General features: G+C 37.9%; 1 long non-coding RNA gene across 1 annotated transcript; it reads left to right on the top strand.

The window, feature by feature from the left end:
• Nucleotides 1–1,343: 1,343 nt before the first annotated feature.
• On the top strand, nucleotides 1,344–7,686 carry LOC135325125 (uncharacterized). The gene is made up of 4 exons (XR_010386315.1): nucleotides 1,344–1,480; nucleotides 5,634–5,746; nucleotides 7,348–7,490; nucleotides 7,633–7,686. It is a non-coding gene; the product is annotated as an uncharacterized LOC135325125 (long non-coding RNA).
• The last annotated feature ends 4,106 nt before the right edge of the window (nucleotides 7,687–11,792 follow it).

The following is an 11,792-nucleotide window of genomic DNA, read 5'->3' as shown; positions in this document are numbered from 1 at the left end:
GTGCAGTGTGGTTCAGTCCTGTCTTCTAGAAAGAGGGAACAGGCCAGGTGCCTTAAGGTCTGCAGAAAATTCACTGGTAGAAACTGTTAATTGCTAGATAATATTGCAATTTCCATGACTGTATTATGTTATAATAAAAGCAATGCTTGTGGGTTTCTGTCAAACACTGCAGTGCTATGTGTTTCTTCTGAAGTCATCTGGAGTTAGTATCAACAATGTAAATATAGAAAGAGGAAAACTCTCTTTTGGCTTTTATGCACTGGAAGTTTTTTCACAAGCCCATCAGAATTTGTTTCTGGTTTCATACTTGTCCCTACTCATATAAAGATGGAGATTGGTGGAAATAAATAATTGGGAGCACAAATGGTGCCATTTAATATAAACCCACTGTTAAAAAACACTTATGTTGGTTGTGTTTCACACAGAATTATTCATTCCTTTTCATTGTGTCTAATACTTCTTATACAGCCAGCAACTTTCTCTTCTTTTAGTGATAATCATTAATCTTTTTATTTCTGATATGTTAATGGAGCACGGTTCAATAGCACAGTTGTCATCCCAAATACCAGTCCTGGGCAAATGTCAGAAAGGTATGATGAGGCTCCCAAGCTCCCATTTTTTTTGTCTCTGTATGTCAGATTTTTAAAACTGTTTGGTTAATTGTTATACATATGACCAGTATGCCTTTTTATATATTTCCTTTAAATGCTAACAAACTATTTTATTCTAACTAGCTGGACTAGTGTCTAACAAGCTAGATGCTCAGGGGATATAATAATTTCAATTTGCTAATAAAATACTATAATATATATTAATTAGTTTTAATAATTCATTTACTATGTTATTTGCTATCAGTGTAATGTATCTTCCAGTCTTTTTTTTAATATAATCTTATTTTTTTAGAACTTAGCTATGTTAGTCCTTTGCTGTTTTAAACTGTTTTTTTTTTCCTCTAGGGGGGCAAAAATTGCCTCATTTTCATTAACACTGGAAATATGCTAGTTACACATTAGCAAGCCATCCATTACCCATTATTTAAATAATTTTGCTCTTGTAGCCACATTAAATCACTGAAGCAGTTGTAATTTTACTTGCTAGTCTGACAGTTTTGATGTTACGTCTATGTTCCCTATCTGATTTCAGTTGTTGACCATGAATCGAGTAGCCATAAACTTTACATGACTTTTCCCTTTGAGAGCAAGAAGTTTGCTTTAAAAGGGGGAGGGGAAAGACCTAAAAGGGCTAAAGGAAGCTGTTTTTTATAATACATCACCAGAGAGCTGACATATTGACAACCGGCTTTGTTTCCGAAGCCAGAGTTTAGTTCTGGCAGAGACAGGGACCCTACTGAAGGATGGAATCTGTCCAACTGCACCTCCCTTCTCGGCAGCTGACAACCACCTGGGAATAAAAGTACTCCGGGAAGAAGAAAGAAGGGCATAAAATACACTTGGCTATGATTTCAATGAAGGAGGACAAGGTACTTGTTGATTTTTGGCTGGCTTTGAAAATCTCCACGACTGCCTAAGAGTAAAATGCATGTGTCATTTATTACAAAGTCTCTGTAGTCCTTATTTTTAACTTTTGCCTAAAGTGATAGGTGAACTATATACCAGAGGGCTTGCAGAGACAGAGGCTTGAAAAGGGCAGGTATACCTTTGGGAAAGATTTGGAGGAGCTTGGTTCATATCATATATTTCATAGCGAGTTAGCTGAGATATGTGGCAAGTGACAATTTGAGCAAGAAACTGCTGAGAAAGACAATGTTGTAGGTACTTTCTGAAGGTTGCCCTTATCCCAAAGGGTAGATCCAATATAGCAACTGGCAACCTTCCCCAAAGCAGAACTGTCCCAGACATAGCTGGATGTTATGTTCAGGACTCATTAATTCATGTGAAAATACTTAAAAGTATGTCTCACATGGCATATTAATGTCTTTAACACAAGGGAAGGCACGTTCAAATACATCCCAGCTGTCTATATCAAAATTTCTTCTCTGTGTTTTTCTGTCTCCTTGTATTAGTGAAGGAGTTTTTCTTTGTGGGTTTTTTTTTTTAATGCAATGACAGTAGATGTTCTTTGAGTACATACCTCCTGATCAGTTGTCAGTGTCTCAGTGACATTGGGTTGCGAGTCTCTTCCTCATAATGTGTTGTGCTCTTCTGAAACTTGAGAGTGCATATGTTGATGGAAGACTGGATGCTGAAATAAATGAGTCTGCTGATTCTAATATTAAAATTAAATCACTTGTAATTCTTGGAAGCTGTATAATAATTCATTTTTCAGAATTTGGTTTGTTTATTCTTATCTTATACACAAACCGTCTGTGTCCCGGGCCCACAAGTAGAGCTGGATAAGGCTTCTTAGAGAATAACAGACCCAATCAATTTTATGATTCTTCTTTATACAAATCTTAAAGATGAGCTTAATTTGAAAATCATTATCTGAATACAGAAGAATATTCCCAAATGTAGGCAAGTCATCAATTGCACTCACATGTCAACCGTCAGGTCTTCTCCTATGTCATATTTTGGGAATTTTCTGACAGAACAGATTTTGTTTGTTTAGTATTAATTCTGCAAAGTTAAAACTGTGCTCAGAAGTAATTTGTTTAAAGAATATGAAATAAGAACCTGTGGCACTGCTAGATTTCTAGAAGCTAATGTGTGATGTGAGATCTCAAAAACCCATGCTCAATCCTTATTCCATTCAGTCACTCTCAGTAAATGCCACAGGCTGTGACTATTAGCTATTTTGGGGCAAAGAGTGGATGTCTGCCAATTTCTCTTGGTGGAGTTCTACTTTAACAAATTGAATATTCATTAGTTACAATACAGGAGGGAGAAGAGAAAAAATACACACTATGACGGAAAAAAACAGTGGGCGTGAGAAGGAAAGAGGGAGGGAGAAACAAGAGCTAATTCAGTGGCAGTGAAGGCATGCCCCAGGGACATAACAGATCCTTTGAATTTAACCAGTTAATGTTCATAAAGAAGACAAAGACTAAGATTTCTAAAACGAATTGTTAGCTCTGATAGCTTGCCTTAGACTTTTCCTTGAGAGCTCTTGAAAGGATTTGCCCAAATTAGTTATAAAAATGTTGCCCTGAGTGGAAACATAAAAAGATATTTTGTAATATTGACATTACTTGGATACTAAGTGTTTTTTTACTAATTGGTTTACATTAGATGCAGGTGTGTTTTTTTAAAAAGACATATTACAGCTCTGATATAGTATTAGATGCAATGAACCAGCTGAAGGAAATGGAACCAGACTCTCAAACAGATAGTATATCTCTTCCATGTTTTTAAGTGATGATAACTGAATTAAGCTTTTGAGTTGGGGGAGCAAGGGGAGAGTGATCATACTATATGATTAACAATGAAAAAGCATGATATTCTCTGTTTCCTTTTTTAATTTTATAAATGAAAATATGTTATTCTGTGTAAAAGGAATTCACAAGCTTGTATAGAAAATCAGCATTTATGTAAATAGTAGACAGTACTGTAATACTTTTCCTAGATTTTTTGAAGTTAAAATTTGTGTCTTATACAGTGTACTGCTTTTTTGTCTAAATATGTACATAGTGAGACTATACTGCTTGGTATTTAATCACAAGAGAATTTGATCACTAACATAGTCACTACATGAACAGTTTATATGTGTACAGTTAGTTCACTGAATAAACATGAGTAAGATTTTTTCTAATATGTGCAAGATTTTTAACATGGTCTGGCATTGAAAAAAATTTTGGCAGTGGTCTTGAATGATTATGATACCCCTGAATTGACAGTAAAATCTTACTAGTGATATGAGATTGTCAGTAGAGTAAAAGGAGCATACTTTCCAGATTTCAGAAAGTATAGATATTGTTACACGAGAAATAACTAATATATTTAACCAATGCATCTGGGTTTTTTTTTTCCCCTTAAATTCTCAGGTAATTCATTATTAATCTCATTCAGGAAGCAATTATTTTATCTTGTTGACTACAATTGCATAGTGATTATTTGCTTTTTTCAGTCTTGAGCCATGAAGCTGCAAGTGCTGCCAATGTGAGAGATTTTACGCACATGAATTAGGTTTGGAAAATTATGCCTATGAGTGTGTGCCTATACCAAAGGCCAGGGCACAAGTGCTGCAGAGTAGTATGGTCTTGAGTAGTAGAAACTTTCAGGGGCTCTTCCTCAACATGGAAGCAGTCACCCTACTCTGGTTGAAAATGACTGGTATGTCTGTTCAGAGATAGCAAGTTGCTCATAAAAATGCTGACTTAACCTTAATTTCAGTAAGAGTGATGAATGGATAGTATGCTAGAAAACAGCTAAATATACAAGCCTTGAGAATGGAAAGGCTGATATTCTCTGCAGTTGCTCTGCTTATTACGCTTGTTTTAAAATGAGGAAGTTGGTCACCATCACTTCCTTTCCTTTTTGGTTCTGACAAGTTAGAAATGCCGTTGACAGCCTATATGCAAGCCAGAGTCGCCCCGAGAACACCATTTCAGACCCTTCCCAGAAAATGAATGTCAGCTATGTAGTGTCATGCATAAATCAGTTATTAGGCTGAAGTCATTGCTCAGCTGTTTCATTATGGCAGAAATGATTCTGGCAGAAATGAAGCAAACTTTTGCTTCAGCATTGGTTTCTGAACCCAATTCAACCTCCATGAGGCTTCCCTTCAAGCTCCTTTTTATAGCAGCATCAGCATAGCAATATCGTTATGGTTGAGGGAACATTTTCATTATAAGCCCCTGTGCCCAAGCATTTATGACTTTCAAGAAAAAATACTATGACTGAAATTTCCTATACTTGTTTTTATCCCATGGATAATTTATAACAAAATAAATAAATAATAAGTGCTGTAATTATGTTTGGTCACATTAGTGAATTACTCAAGCATGAAAAGATTTTATTTTGGATGCTTAAACAATTCCCTTTACATGCTTATTGCTTTAAAACTTTATTTCCCAGTTTTAAATAATTTTATTTTAAAACCTCATGTCTCATGGAGAAATTCAGACATATGAAATTCAGAAGGTTTGAAGAATGAAGAGTTGCCAGTTAGTTAAAAATCGTTGTAGATAGTGGTGCAGTATGGCTATGTGTTGCTTTACAGGTATGCATAGAGTGGCAATTAAACCAGTGAGGATTTACCAATCGCTGGTAAATCCTCCTCAGCGTAGTACCTTTGCACAAGGGAAGGGGCAAGAGAAACACTTGCACGCTCTGATGCAGTCCTTGCAGTCCTTCCTGAAAGCTACTGTGCTATGAACTCATCCTGAGAGTGTATCATGCATTGCACTCCTGCTCCTGCTGCCGAAGCCCAGACCATTTGCACATAAACAGACCAGAAAGAAAGCACTGTTGGGTGAAGAACTGGACGAGAAGGTGGTCTGGCTTATGAGCAGGAGATCCAAAGATGTAAAAAGGAGCCTAAAAAGGTGGTACACTGGAATTGGAAATGACACAGCAGAATGAAGAAGAAGGTATAAAGTGGCTAGGAGGTCTTTCTGACATGTAATAAACCCTGTGTTTGGTGATAATTAACCACTGAAAAATTTAATGAGCTATGGTGGATTTTCCATAACTAGAATTTTTTTGACAGTGGATGTTTTTGCTTTCTTCCAACAGGAATGGAAGCAGGACAGTCCTATGGCTTGTGTTTAGCATGCAATTGGGATAGATGATCATCTTGGCTTTCCTGGCCATAAGATCTATTGATGAATGGCACACCTTTCCACCAGGTAATTTCTTTCCTAACAAAAGGGAAAGTGAATGAGCTTTACACAATGCTTTTATATATGTGTATTAAAAAATTCCACAGTACACTTGATGCTAAAAAATCCTTCAATGGAATGATATCTTGTCAGAGAAAGCCAGTTTCTCTAAACAGAAATTTTTCATTCGAACTCTTCAATTCTGATAGAATTCATTTAGTGTCACATCTGACAGAACTTGAGTCTGCCTGCCTACCAGGCAGATTTTGAAATCTTCCTGCATTACTGCCAAGCTCTCTGCCTGGCTCCGCAGCAACCCTCCTGGCAGGCTGACACACAGTTCGCTGCCCGTAAACCCTGGGAATGTCCCTTTCCCTGCTCGTGGTGCCCCCACCGCTTCCCGTGCAGGAGCTCCTCCCAGCCAGGGTCTATTCCCCTTAGAGCAGCAGTTCCAAAAGCTTGTTTTGCTTTGCTGATCAGAAGAAAACCAAATTTTAATGTATGAACACTTCCATAAGCAGTTCTCCACACCGCTCTGTTCATAAGTTGTTTCAGACGCAATTCTACTCTGTCAAGAAAAAATTCTGTGCTTTAAGGTCAGATAATTATATTTAAGTCTTTAACCCTCTCCTTCTCCAGCTGTTGTCATGCTCTGACCTTCTGTGGCCTACAGAGATATTTTTTCAGGTTCTTATACCAATATTGTGTGCTTCATGACTGACATCTATCTCTGTCATTGGAGACACTAGATTTCAATGCTATTACTGGGAGGATTTTTCTGATGTGTTTTTCAGGCATTAGGTACATTAATTAGAAAAAATTCAGATTTACCTGGAACTATAGAAAAGAACGAGCAAGACCTAAGGAGAATATGACAGACGTGCAATTAAAGTGAAAATAGAGACAGAGAAATAGGAGCTGAAATGCAAACAAAGGAAAAAGATTTTGTTTCTTGGGATCTGGTTTGCTCTGGTATATCGTAACTTGAAATGAATTTGCAGAGAGCTTCAAACTGATCTGACCTTTGAAAAATTCGGCTGCCTGACAGTCACAGCATGTGTTGTTATTAACAGCACATAACAAAAAACTGCAGAAGGAGCACGGAGTAATGCCGGAGCAGGGAGAGAAATTCAATAAGGAGTGCTTATAAATCAATGTCACGAATGTGGGCTTGAATTCACAATGAGAATATTGGAAAACAAGTGAAGGATAGTGTCAGGCAGTGGAAAGAAAAGGGAGATGTAGGAAGCTCTTCTTCCCCCAGTTCCCGGAGTGCCCTGCTGTTCTGCAAGGGCTTAGAAGCAAGGCAGTTCCTAAATCCCCAGCATTTTGGGTGCCAGAAATGTAGCAAAAAGAGTGGGAGCAGGTCTAGATACAAAGGTAGGATGAGAAGATGTATTTCATTTCCTGGCGAGATTTAGTAGCAGTCACATGCTAAGAGGTATTTCTGTCTCAGAGACAGATTTTTCCCGTGAGCTGATACATCTCCATCCCGAGCCAGTGAACGTAAAGCATGACTGACTTCTTAGGAGATAAGAACAGGTAGTGTTTTCCCCAAGAGTCTTAGAGCTCGTATAGTCACTTAGTGTCTGATTTAGCAAAGCAAGTAAAGCCTTTTTCTTCCGTAGGACTTTCCTAAAAGGATAACCGGTGTTTTGTCTGTTATGAGGTCTGGTGGTGTTACCCCAACGGAAGGCATCTCTGCCCTGAAGCTATGAAGCACCACACAGGCCACAACTACTTCACTGCCTGCTTATCCTGCTGCTGCACTGTGAGTGAGCAAGTTTCTCTTATCTGCTGTCCAAATTAGCATTGAGTAAGATCTTATCAAATTTACAGTGCTGTGAACATGAAAATCAGTTTCAGGAAAATCCTAAATAAGGTAATTGATTATTTTCATTTCTTAAAACCAGGAAAGCTCATATATGGATGTTTGCTAGAGACATCGCACCGTTGCTCCAAAACCTGAGTGTCTTATGTTTTCCAGCATGTTTTGCAATTGTGAACCAGAATTTTTAATGAGGTACTTTATTTTAATTTCTTTAGGACCTTTATTTTAGATAGCTATAAAATAGAATATCACTGAATTCTATTTAATATGATCATTTAAAATGCATTGCAGTGCAAGATAAAATTATCTGTTTTCAACAAATTGTATTATAATTTATTTTTAATATAGTGCACTAAAATGATATTGCCATAGAAATTATATCTATGTACACACACTAAATAGTTATATAGCACTATGAAATACAGCCCATTAAGTTATTGGTATTTTTTTCTGATTGTAGCTTTGTTAAACATCACAAACTATCCATTGATTTGAGCAGAATACCTTTAGTACCCAATAGTAGTATGATTCCACTAATATATTTATGCTTATGAAACATGTAAGACATCTTTCAGTGTTGTAATAGTATTTCTTTCTACTGCCAACTTTTCATCTAATTTGAATAATCATTAGTCATGTCAGAAAATTCACTAAGGTCAAAGTATTATATGTAAGTAAGCAGGAGTTCAGTACACGAGTAAAGTTGTGTAGGCGAAGTCTCTTCAGTGGTCAGCTGTTGAAAAATGAAGTTTTGGGGAAAAAACCCAAACCAAACTCTAAGTGTTTTCATGGTCAAATAGCAACTCTTCCAGATAGCAAACAGAAGGATATGATGATATTTTTCTGTCTAGTGAAGTATTACGCTATGTATATGCATGTATATACCTAAAAACTAGAGACAAATGGAAACAATTTATTTTGTTGTAAAGAAATGGAACTTGTAAACAAAATGAAAAGAATTTTGCTTTCACATTCTTTGCTAATCTATAATTGTGACTACAGTGTACTGGCATTCATTTATCAGGATTTCACGTACTACAAACTGACAAGGGAAAACCTGTATAGCAGCAAATATTTAACAAGTTAAATGGACAGGGAAGTGTACCTGAATGTGAGCCAGTAAAAAGAAAATATTCCACAACACTCATTTCATAAGTCTAACGGTGCAAGGGCAGCCACCCGGTACCAGCGCCTATCCCGCATTGACTTCCCTGTCTGTCAGGAAAACAGATACTATGAAGGTAAATTGAGATCTATTTTCAAAGGCTCATTGACTCCTATGAACATTAAATGTATTTTGATCTCTCACAGATCATGAGCTATTTCCATTGTGTAATAACCAGTTTCACTGAAAACACTGTTATAGGCTTTTAATTTATTTATTTATTTTTGTTTCCTAGCTGGCTGGTCCCAATTCAGTTAAAAATGGTCCCATTAGGATTTTCGGTAGGAAATACTAAACGAAGCTTGACCTACACCTAACCCTTTTACATTCTCCTCCCATGTTCTGTCTTTGTTTTTTTGTTTTTTCCTTTTCGCGTTGTGTCTCCTCTCTCACTTTTTAGTTAGGTTATTCCCTTTTAACTAAACCCATTCCTTTCCTTCCTGCCCACAACCTCTCCTTCCCTTACGCCTCCATGCACCCCTGCAAGAAAGAGCAATTCAACTGACATCTGTCTTTCCTTTCCTGCAGTCCTTTTACGTGTCCGCCCACAAGTATCCTGCCCCCCTCCTCTCCCGGTCACGCTGGCTCTTGCATGGCAAAGTGCTCTGGGCCCCGCTGCTGCCAGGTCCCAACACACGGGACCAGCTCCAAGCAGCTCGGCAGTGCCGCGGACTCCACTGGGATTTCTGCTGCACTTGAAGCTATGGGTCTGCTTTGTGGGATCGGGACACAGACTGACTCACAGTCACTCAGCTAAACCTGGTTTAAATAAACATTAGGGTTTGGGTTGTATTTATATAACACACCTTTAAGGAATCTCTGTAGGAGAGTGCAAAAAACAAAAGTGAACAAAACAACAGAATGTCACTTTTACAAGTTGCATAGGAAATTAACTCTTAATCTACTATTTTTGCTCTTCTTTTGCAACCTATTTCAACAAATACACATCCATAAATAACAGCAGCTGCTGTTATTGTGGTGTAATAGTCCACTTCCGTAAAAGGAAGACAGGATCACTGGAGAGGGATTTGTCTCTTTTTTCTGAGTGAGAAGCACTTTCCTATAAATCTTTATGTATTATTTCATCCGTATTTTTGGAAAATATTCATGTAACTTCTTAGTAAGCAGATTGATAAGAAACCAGTCCCCGTAATTCATGTTATCCATGGCAGCATTCATGCTCCCTGTACTTTAATGCAGTAGCTATAGTGAAGGGGTTGGGCTTTTGGATACCATCCATTTCACAGTACTTATAAAGATAATAGATCACCTCTGCCCCATCTCTTAGCATGGATTTATCTTCACCGTCATTGATTTCTCTTTCCATTTTTCACAGCCCTTTAAATATTTTGGAATATATGATCTAACTTGTAATCATTCATTTCACCTCTAGTTGCTCTTTCCTAATAATTTTTGCAATGTTTCAACTAGGACATTAGTTCCCAACCTATCACATACCTGTCATTATGGATTCATGGTAATGAGTCTGTAGTTAAAATTGAAAGATAGTAATGCTATAAAATCAAGTCTGAATCCCTGTTCTCTCTCCCTTTCTGGGAGAATCTTTTTTCTGCATAAAGCCCTAATGTGCTGTTCCTCCTAGAGGACATTTTTGCTTCATCTGAGAAAGTAATGGGACAAAGCATTCCTTTGTTTCATTGCAAGATTCTAAAAACATGGATCTTTAGTCATTTAAAATAAGTCCGGTCTTAACTGTGGGCAAAGGCAAAGTGTTTGGTATTGTGAGAAGTACAAAGAAATTTTTGCCCTTCTCTCAAGATGTTTTAAGCGAAAGGGGACCGGCTGTCCTGTTGCCAGGAGGGGCACCATTACAGAGGAAGGAAAAAACCGAGGCGTTATTCACTGGGGCCTCTTCACACCGGGCTGCCGGTGGCTGCGGAGCCTCCCTGCCCCGGGCCCTGCCGTGCCAGCCCCGCGCGCGCAGTCGGGGCCCCGTCAGCCGGTGCTTCGCGGCGCGGGGGGCTGCTGCGTGAGCCTGCTCCCGCCGAGCAAGAGCGGCAGCTCCCGCTCTTCAGCCCTTCGTTGAGGAGCGGCAAGACGGGCCCTGCTGCCAGGTGCCACTGGAGCCTCGGTTTTTAGAATATCTGAAACTCTTCAACTTCAAGGGAATTATTTTAAGTCCTTTGAGCACTGAGGCTCTCAGTCACAAAAAAATGAAAATGGCATAACTTTATGCTTTTTTCACTTCAAATGAACTTCTGTGTCTCTAGTCTAGTCTCTGACATATTTCCAATCAGCTCAGCTCAGAAAAAAGAAAAAAGTTGTGGCTTGGCCTTTTTATCTGAAAAATTTTAAGCATTTTCCAGAGATGCTCTGATTTCACTGGAGTTTCCATAGGCAAGCCTAGAAATCTGCCTTGCTTCCCTGACCCTTTCAATAACTTGGGGTAAGTGCGCAGGAACCATGCAAGTGACAACATGTGTGCCCTGTCTTCCTCTTTGCTGTTTCCAGGTCTCAAATCTGTAGAACCTATTTCTGCCATGTAACTGGAGTCCTGTTCTGGACCAATTAAAAAGCCAAAAGCAACTGTTTAAATTTTTTCTCTCTTTTGACTTACAGTATTGGTTTTCCTTACTTCTTCCTTACTGGTTCATGGTGATACTGTGATTCTTCTCTTGTAATTTATCAACTTACTTTCGTTTGTGGCCCAAGATATATTCCCTTAAATTTTACAGAAAAATTGAATTATAAAATCAGACACCATTAACTCCTTTCAAATCACCACTTGGTAGCATTGTTCTGTCTCACCATTTTCTGTGTTTCCAGCAAAATGTTACAAGGACTTATGACTGAAACAATAAATAATGTCAGTATAAAACTTCATATTATATTCTGTGTGCTAAAAATAATCTCTAATGGTCTAATAATGTCTAATATCTGTAGTATGAAATCCTATCTCTTCAAATTATATGAAATAACTCATTAAAGCATAGTTGCTTATTTTAATGTAATTGTTCGGAAGTCTTTTAGTATCCTGAATACAGGGTTCATTGCAGTGAGATAAGAAAACATACTTGTATTATTAACATTTTAACCATGTTTAAAGTGAAAAATAT

The sequence above is a fragment of the Dromaius novaehollandiae genome, chromosome Z, assembly GCF_036370855.1.
Source record: "Dromaius novaehollandiae isolate bDroNov1 chromosome Z, bDroNov1.hap1, whole genome shotgun sequence".
NCBI classification, from domain to species: Eukaryota; Metazoa; Chordata; class Aves; order Casuariiformes; family Dromaiidae; genus Dromaius; species Dromaius novaehollandiae.
This window is presented reverse-complemented; position numbering and strand designations above follow the sequence as displayed.